General features: G+C 35.5%; 1 pseudogene; it reads left to right on the top strand.

The window, feature by feature from the left end:
• Nucleotides 1-287: 287 nt before the first annotated feature.
• Nucleotides 288-6,740, top strand: LOC120172202 (annotated as a pseudogene).
• Nucleotides 6,741-8,395: the final 1,655 nt, after the last annotated feature.

Here is an 8,395-nt window from a genome sequence, read left to right as displayed (position 1 = left end):
TTTATATTAAGAATATGTATCTTAATTGTTATCATTTAATTTGATTGATAAAAGTAAAAGATGAAAAATTAAATTTAAATATCTCCATAATTATGTGGTAATTTGTTCAATATTTAATAGAAGAAAGTGAGGGAAAACAAAAATAAATTTTAAAAACCAGAAAGTGTTATATCTGGTCGCCCTTAATATGTAACTTAAAAGACAGAAAACGAAAGGTTTTTGGATTGAGAAAGACGGCAAGCCGAGAAGGTGTGGCGTGAAGAAGAAGAAGAAGGAAAAAGTGATGAATGGGGGAGGGTTCAATGATTTGGAAGAGAGTTAAAGAAGAAGAAGACGAAAACAGCATACTTGAGCAAGAAGAAGCATTGGTGGCTTTGATAGAGCACCGCACCAAAGAAGTCCAACATCTTCGCCAACGTATCTCCTATTACCAATCTCAGGTTCTTCGTCTATTCATTCATCCATTCATTCTTGTCTTGGTTGGGTTTCTTTTCCTGCTATTTTTGGGTTTCTTTTAATTGTTCCATTTTGAATATTTGGATTTTTTCTTTTAATGTTCCATTGTTGATTTTCGGGTTTATCATTTGAGAGTATAGGAACTCTTATTCTTTGTTAAATCTTGTATGGGGTTTATGAGATTATCAGGTTGTTTAGTCGCAAACTATCACTGAACCCGTGGCGGATGTATATACACTGAAACTCGAATTTATTTAGGTTAGTTGTCTATTTTACTGATGGCGTTTCTGAAATTTTATTTGACTCTATTACTAATACATATGTGTCCATTCTAAAAAAAATATTTATGAATCCGTGCCAGTCACTGATTGAACCAGATGCATCCTGATAAAATACCCCCTTCTTGTTGAGAAGTGTGTTGCAATTATGGTTTGTTTACTTCCTAGATTTATTCTTTGTGCTTTCCTTTATTGTTTTATTCTTCCTGCTTGTTCGGAACATAGCTTGCTGAAGCAGAGGAGAGGCTGCAAGATTCCCAATCTAAATTGGCTCACTTAGGTGGCCGACATATCTCGTCATCATCTAATGCTTCTTTGGCTACTAAAAGGGTTAAGGTAGAGCTGGGAATAGTCCCTCCCGAAGATATAGATGGCGATTCTGAAATCCTCCGATTGAGAACTAAACTTGTAATCCCGTCTGTAATTCCTAAATTTTCAAAACCAATAAAACCAGAAGGGTTAGTTGCAAAATCCACCATTGCACTCGAAGAAATCACCGCCTCTAATAGGGCAGTGAAAGTAAAAGTTGAGGAATCCGATAGAAGTTCTACTGATATGGAGGTTGTTGAAGTTATATATAGAGGGACCAAAAGGATGTTAGGTAAGGCAATCACCTCTAACTTGATTGATCACTTATTTTGATTTTGGATTTTACATTAACATTACAGATTTCTTCCCTATAGAACAAAAGGAACACAAGGAATTGATTACCTTGGTTGAAAGCTGTTCATCGCCGACATTAATTGGCCCCTATTCAAGTAATATAATCCCCAGTCAACACAAAAGAAAGTTGAGCAATATAAAACCAGAAGGGTTAGTTGCAAAAACCACCATTGCTCTCGAAGAAACTGTTGCCTCTAATAGGGCAGTGAAAGTAAAAGCTGAGGAATCCGACATAAGTTCTATTGAAATGGAGGTTGTTGAAGTTAAAGATAAGAGGGACTAAAAGGAAGTTAGGTAAGGCAATCACCTCTAACTTGATTGATTACTTATTTTGATGTTGGATTTTACTTTAACATTACAAATCTCTTCTCTATAGAACAAGAGGAGCGCAAAGAATTGATTACCTTGGTAGAAAGCCACACTTCGCCTACCTTAATTGGCCCCTATTCAAGCAATATAATCCCCAGTCAACACAAAAGAAAGTCGAGAAGTCTTTCTGTGTGTCCAGTGAATGATCAGCTTTTTGTAACAAGGTATGCTCTTTTGATAATGAAAGTCAAAGATATGCCTTTGACCATGTGAAAACTTCTATTTTAGTAGCGCAATGAAGACATGCTTAATAGTTTCAATCGTTTAGCATTGGCAAATTCTAAGTTTCTTTATATTTTATGTTGTCTTATGTTTTCTAGTGCTTTGGATGGATTAGTCAACTTGTGGAAAATCCTGGGTAGAGGGTAAGTTAAGGCAAAATTTTCGTATAATCGATCTTCTAATTCTATCATGTATGCATTATATGTTTATTTTATATCATTGTTCCTTTTTCCTTCCATTGCAGGTTATGATTTAGGCATCATCATAGGTGGCATGTCCATTAACTTTAAATACTTCTGTTTAGATGGCATTTAGGAGCATATTTTATATCAACAACAACAAAACTCTATTCCCATATGTAATGGGGTAAGGGGAGGTAGGGTAGTAGGTTGCCCCCAACTCCTTGTTGAGAGCAACTTCCGTGGAAGACCTCTGACAATTAGAAAATTAAAAATAAAGATAAAATACAATGTATGTATAAATAAATAAATACATAGTTGAACAGTCTTCTTATGCAGTCTTCATATGCGCATCTGTAATGAGAAGTATTCCCTACAAATAAATCCCTGCGTAAAAAAAAAATCTTTGCATATAGACAGAAACGTAAGACCCGACTAAATTTAAAAAGAGAAAACATGAAGAGAATGATACACAGAAGTCATCAATAGCAAGTTACGAGAAGGAATAAAATCAAATAGATTAAAACCTAAACTACGACAACATTAATCCGTTACCCTAATTTTAAGTCTTTATAGATTCTAATGACAGAAACGTATAAATAAAAATCATGAAAATTACTACAAAGACATTAAAAAGAAGACAAAGATGTTAAGAGGAGCATATTTTATATCAAATACATCAATCAAGTACTAATGCTTTGTTCCTGTTTTTTTTTTACTCGTGTTGAACTTCAGGTCATCAGCTTCTTTGCTTAGTACCACAAATTGTGTATCATCGGGAGCGAGAAGATGACCAGAAGATATAGCATGGCACCCACACGGAAACAGTCTTTTCTGTATACACTGCAGATGCAGATGCAGGTGATTCTCAGATATCAGTACTAAATCTTTTTAAAAAAAAAGGGTAAGTGTAATGGTTATAATTTATTGTTTAAAATTTATCAGAACGGTCTTTAAGCTTTTTTAGGGTTATGGTGGATAGTGATACAATTTAATTTTAAAAAATATCGGGTTTCAAAATAAATGCATAAATAAACAAATTTGAAGTCGTCATTGACCTTTAGATTAGTAGGTCGAATATCTAAAAATATCCTTTAAAATAATTTCAAGATAAAAAATTATATGCGTTTAACAAGAAATTCATTTTGAAAAAAGTGTTCGGGAGTCGATTACGCATGAGGAAGATTAACACCTTCACAATACCCAAAATCAGTACCTAAGCGATTATATCATCTGAATTGTGAAATTGACAACTTTGAATATACATTTAAATTAAGATAATTTTCTTTATATAAATTAAAAGGGGTATTATTTTGTACGAATAATTATCGAAAATACCTTCCTTGTCAGTTAAAGAGCATTTTCATAGATTCTCCATACTAAATAATATTGCTATACATCTAATACTTACTCAAATAGGATCATACCGTTTTGTATGAATAATTTGGTTGAGATGCATTCCTTGTTAGTTAAGGCGTATCTCCATAAATTATTTGCACAAAATAATATTTATTAATATTGTTTTTTTTAAATATTAATATACATATATTAATCGAACCCAGACATATTTAATAACTACCTAATAACATGCAACAAACAAGAGAGGTTAAAACGCAACATAACACAAGTCAAACCAACCATACAAAAGTGTAACTAAAAAAAAGAAACTTTAAAGATCAAACAACAAAACCAACAATGACTAGTGTAACCGTTGCAAATATTATACAAACTAGACACCGGAATCTTAAATAAACCATCACCATTCAAGACTAAAACAATAATTATTAAAATTTGAGGATCGAATCAAACATTAACCCCAAACATGTACAAATATGAGAAATGACTACAATAGAAACGGAATAAAACTTGAGATCCAAATTAAAACAAATGAACATTCATTTTGGTGACCAAATAGCCATTTTACAAAGATAAAAGAACTCAGGGAGGGATTTATCCATGAGCTAAAACGCGCACTTTACCCTCCCAAAATGACGTCGCACAGAAAGGGGTATATAACCCCGAACTTAGGCCAAAAATGGTCATTCAAACTCATTTTCTTATTTTTTTTTCTCTCCCAAAAAGGGAAAACATTTTTCTCTGTCCTCTCTCCTCTTTTCCTTGTCAGGGGAGACCAAAAGCCTCCGACCACCGCTCGTCGGAGCACTCTGCGGTCGCCCACGGCTGTCGGAGTTCGACTAACCTACCCAAAATGTCGTTCAGCCTTTCCTAAACCCACAAACGGACACCCTTAACCTAGAAACACCCCTATCGTCCTAGATCTACAAAAAACCGAAAGGGTTACCTTCGAAAAATCGGTGGCGTTTGGATCTTTTGGCAAAATGGGAGATGGTAAGCTTCTCCTTCTCTCTTCCTCTTTCTTTCTTTCCTTTTTCTTTTTGAAAGGAGCTCTCGGTTTTTTCTCGAAAATCCCTTTCTTTTTCGTCTTTTTGTTGATGGTTTCCTTTTGGTTGTGTACATATGTAGATATTTGATTTTTGTTTCTTCTTGTGTTGATGGTTTTGAGATCTTTAATGGTTGCTTTTATTTTTTTTCTCTTTCTTGCTTCTTTCGGCTTTTGTGTTATTACCGAGGAGAGTGAAATCTTGCAAAAATAATACTCTACATGACAGGGTGACGTAAGCAAAGGACGGGGTAAAATGTTTTACCTCGAGGCTTGTTTGTCTGCTTTTGTGGTGACCGACGAATTTCTCGGTCGCGGTGGCAGTCCTCGGGAAGGTGAGAAGTCACGAGCAAGGCTCTTGACCAGGCGGTGTGGTTGAAGCGCGAAGGGGATCAGACGCATGGCGGCGGTCTAGGCGCGTAGAGGCGGATGATGATTAGGGTAAAACCCTAATCATCCTTTGATCTGGACCATTGGATGCCCTCTGATCCGATGGCTAAGAGACCAGGCGGCTAGGAGAAAAGGACAAAACCCTAGTTTGGTTGGGCTGCCTATTGGATCTTTGTAATTCGGTTTGGACTTCTGTTGGGCCCGATTTGTAATCTGAAAATAAAAAATAATAATAATAATAGTAATAATAATAATAATAATATAATGATAAATTAGAACTCGGAAAAAAACGAGTGTATACAAAAATCTTGTTGCCGTTACATTTGGAATTATATTCTTTGATTTATGGAGGCTCTGGAAGATCTATATAACCTTTAATTTTTTTACTTAAAACAGTTGTTCTTCATTGCAGTAGGGGCCTATCTTTACTTAGAGTCGGACTGTCATTTTGCTTGTATGTGCAATGACAGAGACCCCATGTAACTTTCTTAGAGGATAAGCCTCACGTTAAAGGTATCATAAACAACATAGCATTCATGCCCTGGGAAGAAACCTGTTTTGGCACCGGCGGCAGCGATCATGCGGTGGTGCTTTGGAGCGAGAGAGATGAGAACGTATGGAAACCAAAGGCCTTACATAGGAATCTACATTCTTCTGCTGTCATGGGAGTTGCAGGAATGCAGCAAAAATATATTGGTCTGTCTGCCGGGGCTGATAAAAGAATTATCGGTTTTGATGTGGTTACAAGAAGTGCAGACTTCAAGCATCAAATGGAAAGCAAATGCATGAGTGTTCTGCCAAATCCTTCTGACTTCAGTCTATTCATGGTCCAAACCGGGTAAGAAACATCTATTCTGCAACCAGTAAACTTCTTTATGTTTGTCGACAAATTAACTCCTATACCTATTTGAATATCGGTGTTTTACAGACAGTAAATTGCTCGGGTTTGTTTCTATTCTATTAAAACCTTTAGATAAACAGCGATGAACTGAATTAAAAAGACTTAACCTTCATTTGGGATATCTGGGCTGGACACATACCCGCATCCGGAACTTATAGCCAAATCTGAGTAACAAAATAGTATTGTCTGTTCCAAGATTCTACTGAGTAAACATATAACAGGACCTTAACTGGCAGATTCCAAAGTATATTTTAACATCACTTTCCTAGATTTGCTAGCATAGTTAGGATATGATCTATAGGTATGTTGAGTATGGTGACAACTTTGGATTGTTTGAGGTTCTTCCTATACTCGCAATTTTGATGTTATTCCGATTCTCTATTTTCGTGAAGAACCTGTATCCAGAACCCGTGTATGTCAAATTTTTGGACATAGGCATTGCTATTTTACTATACCCTTTGATTGTTTCCTTTTGGTGTAACTTGTGGGGACATGTCATCAAAAGAGTTTTATAACTTTTATCTTCCCATTGAAGTTTTAGACACTGTGATGTATCTTTTTGCAGGGTCCATGAAAGGCAGATCCGGCTGTACGATGTTAGATCGATGTATGCCGAACTGCATTCGTTTGGGTGGAAGCAATAAAGCAGCGAATCTCATTTGGCTCTTATAAATCAAGCTTGGTCTCCTGACGGTTTATCCCTCTCATCGGGTTTGGCTGACCCCGAGATTCACATTTTCGATATTAGGTATAATTCGTGCAGGTCATCAGAGTCGATCCGAGCTCACCAGAAGCGAGTGTTTAAAGCTGTATGGCATAACTCTTTACCGCTTCTCATTTCCATATCTTCTGATCTTCAAATTGGACTGCACAAAGAGTAGGAAGAGTTCCCTTTTAGTAGCTGACCGTTCATTTGTTCCCCTTTGAGAGCAACCTTCACATTTCGTCGATTTGATCTGTCACTTAAGCTCGACGGTTTTCGAAAATGTGTGAAGAAATCCGATTTTGAAAGAGAATGAAACCGTTTTTGATTATTTGAGGCTAGGTATGATTGAGCTCTATAAAATCACAAAGATTTTGGATCATAAACAAATATTAATATATTATTTGGTACTTGAATTTTAACTTCAAAATTCGAATTGGTAGTTGTGCTTCTAATGACGCCTTTGTGCTGAGTTCTCCGAGGTCGGGAACAATCTACCGATTGGCCCCATATTTCAAGAAGTTCGAAAGTGTGGAACATACCTTTGCCTAGCATCATAAAGAGATGGGGTTGTTCTGTGCTAACAAAGCTATGGCAGCGATTGACATTGTGGCAAGGGACACCAATGGAATGATTGTGGGAGGTATGTGCTGCCAATTATCTCACGTTCACGGCTGGGTCCACGGAAGCCAGGCCTTCACCCAAGGTCTTAAAATGGTAGGTGAAAACGGGTGGATGAACGCGATTATTGAAGGTGATGCAATCTCTATTATGAATAGACTCGTAGATCATCAGATTGCTGCTCAATGAGCTCCAGGAGATTTTGGCCAGCAACCGGGATCTCAAGGTTTTTTGTGTTAACCGTGATGCAAATCGAGTTGCTCATTTTTTAGCTCAATAGACTTTGTCGAAACTCAATTTGTTTTTAGTTTTTCTATGATGAATCCGACTGTACTAAATCTAATGTTATTTTTTATGTTATTGGAATTTAATGAAATTCTTATTCAAAAAAGGCAATAAAGTTTAAATATTTTTGAGACAAATTAAATACTCATTTGGAAGTATAAAACTAATTTTAGACACCTATTAGAATAATTAAATATTTTTAAGTATTATATGGTATTTAGGGGCAAAAGCGCCTCAATAATAATGTGGCAAAAAATTCCTTAAATAATGATCTCCATACATTATTTTTCAAATAAGATGATTTTTATTGTGGATTAAGGAAGTCGCATGAAACACTCGGTATTCTTATGAAGATGACTGGAATAAGATATCTTTTGAAGCCTGATTATGGTCCGTTTTACATAGTCTATGGGTGTGAAAAATGGTGATGTCGTTGTTGGTGTTTTTGAGCTAGTCAAGGAACTCTTCAGAGACAAGTCGTTTCCATGAGTCTAACGAAGATGGTGAACTAATTTAGGTTGTTGATGGAGCAGAAGTTGTGAGAGTTGACGAACAATATTGATGTAGTTTGAGAAGACGAAAAAGATATAAAAAATTTAATATGAGAAGACGTTGTCTCTTTCGTACGTCTTTTGAAAAAATATTATATGTTTTATACGACTTTTAGAAAGACGATATCTTATATATGTTTTTTCCAAAATATTAATAGTCCGCAACTTTCAATTCACATCATAATATTCATTCTATTTGAAATAAATAAATTCTCTACCAAATCATATCAACAAATTCATTTTACCGCTGCATTATCGCAATAGATTTGCTGGTATTTCGTTCTTGAAAACAAACTAAATTAATTTGAAAATAAAAACTAATTGAACCAAATTATATTTCTTCGTTTAGATTGTCGATTTTTATTTTTATTCTAAA

Source organism: Hibiscus syriacus, unplaced genomic scaffold (assembly GCF_006381635.1).
Source record: "Hibiscus syriacus cultivar Baekdansim isolate YM2019G1 unplaced genomic scaffold, ASM638163v2 tig00111847_pilon, whole genome shotgun sequence".
In the NCBI taxonomy this organism is placed as follows: domain Eukaryota; kingdom Viridiplantae; phylum Streptophyta; class Magnoliopsida; order Malvales; family Malvaceae; genus Hibiscus; species Hibiscus syriacus.
The sequence above is the reverse complement of the archived record's forward strand: the minus strand, read 5'-3'. Positions and strand labels throughout refer to the sequence as shown.